Source organism: Sprattus sprattus (genome assembly GCF_963457725.1).
Source record: "Sprattus sprattus genome assembly, chromosome: 10".
Lineage (NCBI taxonomy): Eukaryota > Metazoa > Chordata > Actinopteri > Clupeiformes > Clupeidae > Sprattus > Sprattus sprattus.
The window spans coordinates 8,787,534-8,800,946 of NC_137908.1; positions in this window are offsets into that span (position 1 = coordinate 8,787,534).

The window sequence follows — 13,413 nt, forward strand, 5'->3', positions numbered from 1 at the left end:
TCAGGGCAATACAATAGATGAATAAGCCTTTGACTTTGTCCATTAAATATTGAAATAATATTGGTGTTAGTCATTCCATGTGATCTGCATCCATTGTTTCGGGCTATGGCTCAAATGTACAGATTTGATATGAGAACCTAAAGCCATATGACAAAATTGAATTGAAGTACACTGAATCACTGGCTGTACTTATCCAAATATCCAAAATTACATCTCTGAAATTGAATAATTTATTGAGAGGGCGTCCAATGCTTTTTAAACCTTTGCATCCTTCATAACAGTAGATATCTGTGTGGTGTGAAAGGAAAGAGTGTGTGCTTCTGGTGAAGTCTTCCCACAGACCAGCACATCAGATCTTCAAAGTACTGAATAAATGCCAGCTATGTTCCCCCCTTTTTTGTGGCACAGTAATGGGATGTTGGCAGTATTTATAGACCCTAGTGTTCTGTTCGCCCAGGCTTGTGATCATGACCAGTTATCGCTTTGTCAATAGCAAGCGCTTGCCTTAAAAGCTTCCGTAGTGATTTGTTAGTGTTTGTTTTTTAAAGTACTAAATTGCTTCACGGGTGGATGAGACTCTTTGTTTTTTTTAGTGGACATTCAGATCAACTGCTCTGGGAATCAGAGACTTTATGACGTTATTATCCAAGCCAAATCAAACCTAATTGCGTTTTGGCTACTGTGCAGTACAATGGTCTGTTTTCCAGCCCTAAAATCTGGCTGGTCTGAATTATTTAAAGGCTCCTTTCCCTTTGTGAGGTTCCCTGACTCCCCTTGCACGTAAATCAATGACGTTTTGTTTAGGCTTCCTCAGAACTGTTATACAACCTTTTGTCTCTGCCTTTGTGTTGAATGTCAAGACTGCAGTCCTGGAGGAGCACATTGTAACTAGGCACTATTCTCAGGTAAACATTTGGACATGATCTATTTCTTATTTAACTGTAGTTGTAATAGCAGTAACAATGTCTTTGCACTCTGCAGTGACGTTCAACATAAACTGTAATATGAAAGCATTTCAAATATTACACGTTCAACAAGGTTTCCCTCCATGCTTCTATGCACGTAGCCTTCAGTGGTAGACTGTCCATGCACATGCAAGCTATGTAATCACACAGTAAATAATTGTAAAATTAGGCTGCACTGTGAATGGATGGAGTAAAAGATTTGTCACGTTTAAAATACCAAAGATGATTAAGTCATCTTATTCATTCTCTGAATGGCAATGCCCACAAATATTAAATCTAAAATGGAGATAGATGAATTGTGATACAGCGCTATAATTACAAGGCCTCAGAACGTAAATATGATATGAGCATCTGTTTTGACATTAACACTGATAGGTGAAAATTCATCCTAGTTACCTCAGGACCCCAGAGCTGCATGTAAGTATATTTATTAGACATTTACAAACAACAACAACTGCAATCGGGCTCCCCTCCCAGCACAAGGCTGAAAGTGAAGGTAATGATGATAATGCACAAGTTTGGAAGAAGCAGAGTTTCCTTCTTATCTCCTCTGTCTAAACATGCTCTTGTTCATATGCAGACTAAGTGGCCCCTAATATTCTAGTTACACACACACAGAGTAAAGCCATGCTCCTGCTTTCATAAGCACATGATTCATGCAAGGAATATATTAATACAAGGCATTTGATTATTATATTCTTAAATCATTAACAGTGTTTGGAAATAATCTCTATCAAACACTTTGCTTACTATAGAGTTATAGATCTGCTAAGTACCATGAAGGATTAAACCAAATTCTTCAAAGTACAGACCTGCTTCGAAGGCCTACCATGACATATATTTCATGGATTTTCCTAATAAAGCCCTGCCAACACCTCGGTTTTCCAGCATCTCCGTCCCCCAAGCATGAAGGTTTAAACAGAGAGACACTACATAAATGTTGTGCGTGTGGATGCATTTCAAATGGAAAATACCCTCAAGCAGATGTTTGCCTCTAAATATTTCTCTAAATATTTCCATGGGTGTGTTCAACATGTGTTCTTTTGTTTTGTATTCAGGACAGAATGGGAAGAGGGGAGAAAACAATCCCCTCTGTGATTCAGCCCGCTTCCATTTCTTTCTTTTAAACTTTAGCATTCCCGAAGCATCCTTCCAGAGTTCCCATTATAGTGAACATGATGGTGACAGGCACTAACTGCCTTGTGAATGCAATGTCCCAATAAGCTAAAGTGCCAATTCGGACCTAATGATGCCTCCTCTTTTGATCCATCCCCCGCACCCCCAACCGCCCCCTCACACACAGACACACTCGTGGATTCACCCAGCAGGAGGCATGGCAGAACAGCTTCAAAAGGACCTTGTGGTGGAAGGACATCGTGCTCACCATGTTCTATGTCACCCTTGCCGAGCTGAGGTGAAATCCATCTAAATTGGAGTTCTGCAAGCTGTGAGCTGATAAAAAAAAAAAAACACACACACACTCAACACAAAGGCCCCATAGCTTCTGATTGAGAAGAGAAAGGTGAGGATGATTAAGGGCCCGTTCACACGGAACCTGGATTGCCTGAATCCGGAAAGAAATGCTGTCTGATCGGCCTCTCGTCCACACGAACCCGGGTGGACTGGGTCACTGAATCCGCAACTTTGTGAATCCGGTCTCCAGAGTCGATCTGCACAACATGCATCTGTCCCGATGATGTCATTGCCCCATCTGAACCCTTATTAACCCTGCTGCATCACTTCATAACAGAAACAACAAAAAACTAAGACGTTTTTAAGAAGCTGGTTAGGAAAGGGATGACATTAACAAGCCACACTTTAATCTATTACTGTTTAATCTATTTGCATCAGATCCTTGTTCAAAACCATTGTTTCAACAATAGCCTATATGAGCAAATCTGACTTGAAAAGATTTGTATTATTGACGGAAGTTTCAAAACACTAACACAAATTAGGGTTATGGGGAAGTGCCCAATTCTAACTAGTCCTGTTTTGAGTGCTGTGCAGTGGCGTAGCGTGGGGTGTGCGGGGTGTGCGGACCGCACAGGGCGGCCAATTGAATGGGGGCGGCCAATACTATAACTTGATGACTTTCTTTAGATTTTTTTCGTTTATCATTTTTTGATAATTGTTGTTTTCCCAAATGGCCGAATTTAGAATATAGTGTTGTTTGTTTTGTAGTGGCGCGGTCTCCCTAGCGTCCACTTTGCAATGTATTAGTTCGATAGTTTAAAAAAAAATCTCCCGCAACCTGTGCGTCTTTGTGTTTAGTGCCAAATTTTACTTTAGGACTGCATTCTCAACATTGTCAAGCAGGGTATCCTACGCTTACGAAGAACATTATATACATAGATGTTTCTTCTGGTTGTTTTCGTATTTCATATCAGCATTCTTTACGCGCAAATAGATAAGGTTATACATGCGCTGAACTCTTCGTGTAAATATGTGTCATGAATATGCACTCGTTCATACAAAGTTGCACAAGCACCCTGAGGGTTGTACCTTTTCCCATTATAATTTGATCAGTTAAATCGAGACAAAAACATCCGCTAGATAACTAGCTATCATTTTATCATTTTATGTAACTGGAACTCTTCCATTTAAATCGTTTAATGTTAGATCCTTAGTTATCCTTAGCTAGCATAACTAGGTGACCACAGCAACTAGCTTAAAGTGGATACGTTTGTCTTCACCACCTTCTGTACCATGCATTTAACATATGAATAGCCCAAAGTGCTAATTAGTGTGCTTGCCCGAAGGGAAGCACACTATTGTTCTTCGTTTTTTACTATTTTTTTTATTCTAGTAGTTTTTCTTGCAGCTAACTACTCCTCGCCCGATTGAGATAGAGACGCCGTTCAAACACCAAAACGTCCGGCCCGATCCGGTGCAAGCTGCTATGACTTTTCGTGGCGGTACTCCTTGCCACTCCTTTTTTATTCCTCTTTTTCCATCACATTTTTTCTCCATAGACTTGCATGGCAGAACTTTGAGGCATTATGACATCATAATAGGCTCATTAAACTGGCTTGCACCTGTGATTCACTGACAACTCTCACTGACAACTGCGCACGGTTCCTCTTCTCTCTCTGTCCCTCTCCATTCAACTGTATAACTAGGAATATTAAGAGACACCTTCCATACCAGGGCTCTACTCACTCATGCATACTCACTCATGTTTACTCACTCGTGCATACTCACTCATGCATACTCACTCGTGCATACTCACTCATGCATACTTACTCATGCATACTCACTCATGTTTACTCACTCATGTTTACTCACTCATGCGTACTCACTCATGCGTACTCACTCATGTTTACTCACTCATGCATACTCACTCATGCATACTCATTCATGTTTACTCACTCGTGCATACTCACTCATGTTTACTCACTCATGCATACTCACTCATGCATACTCACTCATGCATACTCACTCATGCATACTCACTCGTGCATACTCACTCATGTTTACTCACTCATGCATACTCACTCATGCATACTCATTTGTGCATACTCATTTGTGCATGCTCATCCAGCAGGGAGAGCTGGAGAGCTGACACCTGCCCCAATTCCAAGGCACTTGTTCTCTCGGTCATGGCCGCAACAGAGCAAGCACACTCTCGCAGTTCGTTCACGAAACGCATTCTAGTTTTTATTATTTATCAAACTCTATATATCTGTAAAGAAGATTGGAGGTTTATGGGGATGTAGTTTTTATGACGCTAGGACAAAAATCGCGCAGCTTCAAAGGCATATTGACAACAATAACAAAACTTCGCACCAGTAGGAAATCCTCCTTGAAGGGGGGCAGCGAATTTGGCTACCGCACAGGGCGGCCAAAACCCCCGCTACGCCACTGGTGCTGTGGTAACATTGATTTCAGGTGGTAGAGAAGTCGTTCAGCAATCGGAAGTTTGCTAGTTGGATCTCGACTTCTGTCTTCTGTCACTTTATGAGCATGCTCCATGACGTCTTTACAGCAGATTCAACCACTCCGGTCTGCTCCAGCATTTCCGCGTGGACGCAGATTTTTCTTGGCACGGCTCTGTGTGGACACGATAAAAGAAAGGTACCGGATCCAAAAATGTTTCAGGTGTTTGGACCAACAGGTTTAGCAACCTCAAGCCTCTCTACAAACTGGGAGAACTCTTACTGCATTGTTCTCTACTCTAGGACAGGTCTCCTTTTTCACATAGCATCACCTATAAAACCTGATATCTGACTGATATCTCTTTGAGAATCTTCCATGTCTTTAAAATTTAAGGCGAGACACGGCAGGTGAAATATCGATTTTTTCATGCCCTGGTCACATTTGAGATTTTGGGCTAGTTTGCCTCTTTAACTTGTTATCTTTCATACTACCATAAAGAAAACGTCAAAATTACACATTTAAGTGTCTGTTTCACTGCATTTAGTTCAGCCGCGGCATCCATTTTCTCCTAACTTTACCAAGAATTCTCCCTTGAACCACGTTCAGCGTTTCGTCTTTTTACACGACATCTGTCATGTCTGGAATGACTTTAACGCTATGAGCCTCGATCAGAAGGCTGTGTAATCCAAATATGGGCATTTCCTTTCTTTTCAGCAACCAATCCTGACTTTCTGAAGGGATTCATTGGCTGACGGCGCTTTTCTGCTAACGTGATTCGCTCAGTGCCCCACGTGTTGTCTTTAAATGCGGTTTTCTCAAAATGAGTGTTTTTTCATTTTTAGGTACACATTTCTCAGCCTATGTAGAACCTAGGTACACCACACTTCCCAGTTTCACACATAGCATTGTTATGAAGACATCTACAGATGGATTTATTTATAAATTGTTCCTGGCCAGATTTATGGGTAATTTTACCTGGAAATCATGGCGAAAATAGGGTTTTTAAGGCCACGGATAGTATATTTTGATTTCCCAGGTCATAAAAGCAGATATCCTAAAATCCATCTGAGTATTTTTTGTCATTTGATATATAAACAAAATAAAAAAAGAATTTTGGTCCTGGCTTTATCACAGTTTAAGATTCATGTACCTGAAATATATGCAAAAACGTGCATATTAAATGAGATCCAGCCTAATTAGCATAATTAAATATGCAAAATTCAAAAACTTGTAATACATTTTTTTCTTGTAATGATGTATGTAGTCAACTGGTAAAGTTTCATGGTGATCCCTTGTATTTAAATTTTTTACCCTATTCACCTGCCATGTCTCGCCTTAAATATATAAAGTTATGAACATATAATGGAAATCTACATTTATGAACATATTATTTTTGGATGTGTGCCATATCCGGCTAACTTGTAGAGTAGCTGAAGAACAAACATGTTAATGACCAAACAGCACAACTTGTGATGAGCTACTGCTGGGGAAGCTCATTTCGCAGAAGAGTGATTTACATTCAATTGCTCACCTTATCTGAGACTATAAAATGACACTATTATCATGCATGCTCATGATCCCAAATATATTCAGACTCACAAAGAAGTTAATAATATGCACAGGACAGCATGTACTGTCTGGAATCAGTGTGAGGGGTTCCGACCATTGCCATTGTGCAAATATATTCACAGGGTTCATAAGGCAGTGAAATCCATCATACAGTATCTGTCTGAGAAACTCAGATGAAAAAAATTCAAAATGACGAAACTCCCAGAGAGAGAGAGAGAGAGAGAGAGAGAGAGAGAGAGAGAGAGAGAGAAGCCAAAAACAAACAGAGGATGATATTAAATTTCATTACTTGTGACTTGTGGTGACTGTGGTGACACATATTTGACATGTTTGTCATGATTTGGCTTCACACACCAAACATCAGGTACAGGGTTGTAAGCACGTGTGTCACAATCCAATGTTTGGGATTATACTATATCTAATGTGTGCCTACTGTCCATAGAGTAGAACAGGCAATCAGGATTACAGTTTCCCTACGGTTTTCCTACACCAGTACATTTTCTTTCCACGATTTCCCCTGATGTAGTAAGTCATTTGTCGTTTCTCTTGATCCTCCTGGATCAATTCTATGTGGAAGATGTACTGTCCTTATTGGCAAGGAAAGCATCAGGCATGCATCGCCACCATGAGGAAGGGATGGATGGGTGGATGACTGTGGTTATGAAAGTGTTTGCGGGGATGGAAGATGTCAAGGCACCTATCGTCTTTTAACCTGAGGCGGCTGTCCACTCAAACACAGTCTGTGGTGAACACTGCATAAACTTGGTCGGCTTGCAACAAGCCGAGTCTGTCTGATCAGAGGAGAAAATACTTCTTACAAGTGTACCGTCCACTCTTTCAGATGACGCAAAAAAAAAGCCCATTTGGATGGTGCCCCTCCCTATTTTAATTGAAGACATCCAAATGACGGAATCAGCATTAGTCGATACTGACCAGCAGAACTGAATACCTTGATGGGAGTGATTCATCTAGGAAAAGCTCTGATGTCAAGGGTACCATTTCAAAGAAAACATATCTTATTAATGCATTGCGCTGAGGGCTCCTCAAACTCTTTGAGGCCGGGAAGCTGACAATGCCAAAGAAATGATAATTCCAGAAGTAAAGCTCCATAGTCGCAGTGGATAAACACCTCCCACAAAAGAAGCACCCTACCAACCCCTTCATGTCACGTATAGCCTGTTCAAATGGGATAGAGTTTGTAGGATCTGTTGCAGCATACAATATTCCGTGTGAGGAGGAAGCCCTGTATCTCTTCAAAAGAAAATGCAAAGAGATTTCATTGTTTTTGAACCATTCTTTATATTATGGCATCGCATTCTATTGATAAGATCAATAAGATCCCGATCATACAGGGAGACAAACCATCTGATAGCTCTGCACATCCACACACACAATGCAGCTTTCAGGAAATAACTAATACAAGATCTACAAAACTCAATATTCATCAGAAAATATATATATATCTGCTTGAGATCTGTTTGGGCATGCACTGTGTAGTACTCACCCATTCACATACTTACTTCGACACACACACACACACACACACACACAGACACACACACACACAGACACACACACACACACACACACACACACACACACACACACACACACACACACACACACACAGACACATACACACACACACAGACACACACACACACACACACACACACACACACACACACAAACAGACACACACACACACACACACACACACACACACACACACACACACACACACACACACACACACACACACACACACAGAAAGGCACTCCACATCTCATTCACGTCAAACTGTCCCATTCAATGAGCTGTTAGTCTTGTGAAAAAAAGAGAATGACAAAAGGGATCTCACTCTCTATACTGTAATTCTTGCTGAAAAACACCCCCATAGCAGGATATTGCCACCAACATGCTTCACCGTTGGGACGGTATTGGGCAGGTGATGAGTGGTGCCTGCTTTCCAGTGGCGGTCCGTGCATTTCACGACTAGGCCTTCAGCGATGTCCCACACGATGTTAAACTGAGTGAATCCACCTCCTAATACCATCATTATGACGCCATGGCTCTCGAACCATTATATTTATACAGAAAGGCAGTATAAGTGAGCATTGCATCACCTTAACATAGTCGAGTACAACAGACTTTATTAATATTTCCGGAGCATTTAAAATCAATACACCCGTATTAACAATACATTAAGAGTAGTAAACTCTCAGTTAAATGATCGCTTGGATATTACTGTCACAACTTAAAAATAAAAGGCGATTTTCAGGGATTAGTCTACAAAGTTTTATTAAGTCCACCGAAAGTAGCCTATGTGAGCTTTAACAAGTTTGTCCACTAAACATCGCATTGTCCCACCTGCAAAGCAGTTTCATTAAACGTCCCATCCTCACGATATCCAGTTTTTCTTGAAAGTTCCGTCTTGAAAATGGCGTTGTAATTGTATCAAAAACTGGAATTATCAAGTTGGTGTAAACTAGTTTATTTGAGTTGGTTAATGTAATTATATTTAGTCTAACCAATTGAAACAACTAGCATAATAAGCATTGAAACCGATGTACGTCGTTTAGCCAGCTAAACTGAGCACTGAAGCACTGCACCGGTCTGCCTCAGTATCCAATCAAAGGACGTTTACGTGTCACGTTCAAAGCGAGGAAAGAAATCTTTCGGGCCTTCTAGAAGGCCCAGTGTCGCCAACTCGAAATCTGATTGGTTGTCACAACTGTCTGTTTCAGTTCATTCAACTTAAATGAACTGAAACAGCCAGTTGTGATAACCAATCAGATGTACACGGGCCTTCAATGTGAATTCTGAAGGCCTCAGGGAAGAGTTCTGTTCTCGGGGAAGATTTCTAGGAGCGTGGCAACACATGATAGCTGAAATATGATTGGATGAAAGCTCTAACATAAATTAACAACGCTGGGAGCTATGAAATGAAGATAATGGACTATGGGGAATAATTTAATACATATTTATGAAAAGAAAATATTAAAATTAAATGTATTTTATTACATTTATTTTCTGATGATGTTTAGGCCAGCAGAGAAGGCCTTGAAGGCCCTGACGGACCACCACTGCTGCTTTCCTCCAGACATGATGCTTAGAATTGAGGCCAAACAGTTCAATCTGGGTTTCATCAAACCAGAGAATCTTGTTTCTCACAATCTGAGAGTCCTTCAGGTCCTGTGTCCTTCACTGAAAGGAGGCCTCTCTGCCACAGAGCCAACGAGGAGTGGAGTGCTGCAGTGATGGTTGCTGTTCTAAGTTTATCCCATCTTCACAGAGGATCTTGGGACCTCAGCCAGAGTGACCATCGGGTTCTTGGTCATCTCTCTTACCAAGGCCATTCTCCCCCAGTTGCTCGGTTTAGCCAGGCGGCCAGCTCTAGGTAGAGTCCTGCGTGTTCCAAACTGCATCCATTTAATAATTATGGCCCTTGGTAACCTTCAATTACCGATTTAGCCTTTGCCAAATCTGTACCTCAAACCAATACTGTCTCCTGTCTACTGGACTCTGCGGGCAGTTCCTTTGATGTCAAAGCTTGGTTTCTGCTCTGATATGCATTGTCAGCCGTGAGACCTTATATAGACAGGTGTGTGCCTTTTCAACGCGTGTCCAAACAATAGAATTTACCACAGTTGGACTCAGTTGGATGAACATGTGAAAGATTATCAAGAGAAATGGGAGGCAGTTGAGATACATTTTAAGTGTCATAGCCATTGGTCTGAATACTTATGACAATGAAATATTTCAGGTTTTTAATCAATTTGTCGAAAATTCTGAAATCCTTTTTTCATTATAGGATACCGTTCAGATTGATGAGGGGAAATGAATTTAAAGGGTTTTAGCATAAGGCTGCAACATAACAAAATTTGAAAAAAGTGAGGGGGTCTGAATACTGGATGTACTATATAAGAAGACAAGAACAACACACTGAACTGTACATTTCAGATTACATCCACAAGAAAATGTTTTTTTTTGTGGAGGTTAATGGTGGGAGCAACTCACAGGCAGTGGACAACTAATTATTTAGATAGAAATGCTGTTTAAGCAATATAGCACGAGTGGGAGTGGGGTAGGTAAGGGATAATCCCACGGGTGGTGTCCGGAGGCCGAGTGGCGTAGGCAACAACACACGTTGGATTATCCCTTACCTACCCCACTCCCACGAGTACTATATTGCTTTTATAAAACAATTCTACAGTCAACAAATTAACATTTCAATACGAAGTTATTGATTAAAATTGGTTTATTTCGCCATTGTTTCTCCGCAACAAAAAATTGTTCCATTGTCAACGTCTTGGTTTGGAATTATAAGAATTTTGAATCAACGGTTATCATCAATGCGCTATAGAATATTTCATCGCGGAGTGATTTATTATTAGCTGTTAAAAGTCCCCGTTGGGTTGTTCTTGGATAATCAATGGCATGGAACGTCTCTCGTCCAATCAGAAACAGCTAAATAACGCGATAGAACCCAATTGTTTTATAATTGTGCATATGGTTCTTACAGACAAGCCTAATGAGATGGGTTCTCTGATAAGGGGGGATTTGGGTGTAGTCCTCTATGTACATCAGTTAAGCCTCAAGGGGATGCTTTGCTATTGAGCAGTCCGTTTTTAATAGACAAAATAGGCTACAGTGCTGATTGAAAGTAGCAGCATTCAACATGGCCGCGACTCTGCCCTGAAGTGGACGCCTATCAAGACCATCACCAAGAAGCATCAGAAGAAGAATAAATCAGGTGAAAGCCAACGCACATATCACCTCTAAAGAGTTGCGGACCTCTCTTGCAGCATCTGGGGTACATGGGCATGCGTCTACAATCAGATGTGTGGGTACACCTTGGCACTACATTACTTTGGTTTGTTTCCTCTCTCTTTTAATCTGTGTTGCCCAACCCTTTTCCTAAGGATGTCTCATTTGATTGGTTTGCTTAATTGACTTATAAAGCACCCAAATGTGTCACCTACTTGAGGTACTTACTTTTGCACATACACTTATTCCATTTTTTATGACGTTTTTTGGCTACTCACACAATTCCCTCTAAACACGTACATGCAATTGATAAACATAAACCTGACATTTCATATATAGTAAACTGGTGATGATAAAATAGAAAAATCATGGTAAAACAACAGAAAACTCTAAACTGCTCAAGGGGTTCACATACTTTTAAGCAGCACTGAATACTGTGGCAATATGGGTGTTTCTAAATTTCTAGCTAAATTCACTGAGTACTGAACAGTGGTGTAATTAACCCACAATGCAGCCTGTCTCTTACTCTCCCCCTATTTCCTGCTTTTGGAAGTGAGGGCTTTTCCATTGTTCTGGTCTGCTGTCTCTCTCTCACTCACTCCCTTCCTTCCTTACAGTAAATGTCAGACATTTCAGCCTACTCTACTAAGAGGCTTTGCCAGCCAAAATGACAAATAATTTCATCCATAACCTACAGACAAAAAAGGGTATTGTTTGGTATTGTTGCCACACAAAGGGTATATAATCACCTAACATGAGTGTAATCTGCTGGTCTGAGAGCACACATTCAGTTTCTCCAGAAAGTTATTGGCAGGGTTTTGATCGCTCCAGTCCTCGCCACTGTAAAACACCCCAACAGCATGCTTCACAGGTGGGGAGGTGTTGGGTACATGATTAGAGGTGTCTCATGTCCTCTTGACATGACACTTAGAATTGAGGTCAAACTCTTCAATTTCAGTTTCATCCGACAAGAGAATCTGTTTCCCACAGTCTGAGAGTAAGGCCAGACTAAGCGGATCATCATACTTTCCGGAAACGGAGAAGAAGACTCCCCAGCTGCCCCAGCTTCCTCTTCCCGTCCATGAGTCCTTTGAGTGCTTTTTTTGGCAAACTCCAAGCAGACTTTCCTGTGTTTTTCACTGAGGAGAGGCTTCCATCTGGCCACTCTCCCATACAGTCCAGGGCCCAGTTTCCCGAACGCTAAAAAGGACTTGAAATCGGTCGTAAGAGGGATATTGCAGAGCGGTTTCCCGACGCCGCACTTACGGCAATGATGAGTCTATGATGTCGCCAAAATCCACGTAGGCCGTTAAGATACGTCGTTATCGGGAAACTAGGCCCAGATTGGTGAAGGGCTGCAGTGATAGTTGTCCTTGTGGAAGATTTCACATCTTCACATAGGATCATTGGAGCTCAGTGACCATCGTTTTTTTTGATCAGTTGCCAAGTCCTGGTTGTTCCAAACTTCTTTCATTTAATATTATGAAGGCCACTGTGCTAAATGCAGCAGAATTTATTTGGAGAAACATCCCAAAGATGATCAAGAGAAATGGGAGGCACTTGAGCTACATTTCAAGTGTCATAGCAAAGGGTCTGAACACTTCAATGTGATGTTTCAGTTTTTCTAAACTTCTGTTTTGCTTTGTCCTTATGGGTTCCTGATTGAAAATGTACTACTACATTTGAAAAAAAAGATCCACTTTGGTCTCATCAGACCACAGAACCTTCTTCCACCATGGAGTCTCCCACATGCCATTTGGTAAGTATGCATAGTCTCTCCAAATTTAGCTGCTGAAGCTTGTAACTCCTTGATAGTAGTCAAAGGTGTCTTAGTGGCCTCTCTCACTAGTCTCTGTCTCGCACGGTCACTCAATTTGTGGGGACGGCCTGATCTAGCCAGATTTAAACAAGTGCCATATTCCTTCCATTTCCTGATGATGGATTTATCAGAATTCTTGGGGATGTTTAGTGCCTTGGACATTTATTTTTATCCTTCCCCTGCCTTATACTTTTCAATAACCTTTCCTCTGAGTTTATTGGAGTGATCTTTAGTCTTCATGGTGTAACAGTAGGCAGGAATACTGATTACTGAATACTGACCAGTGAATGGACCTTCCAGACACAGCTGTCGTTATACTACAATCACTTGAGACATATTCACTGCACACTGATCCCCAGTTCACTGTGAGACTTCTAGCACCAATTGGCTGGACCTCTGTTGAATTAGGTCAGT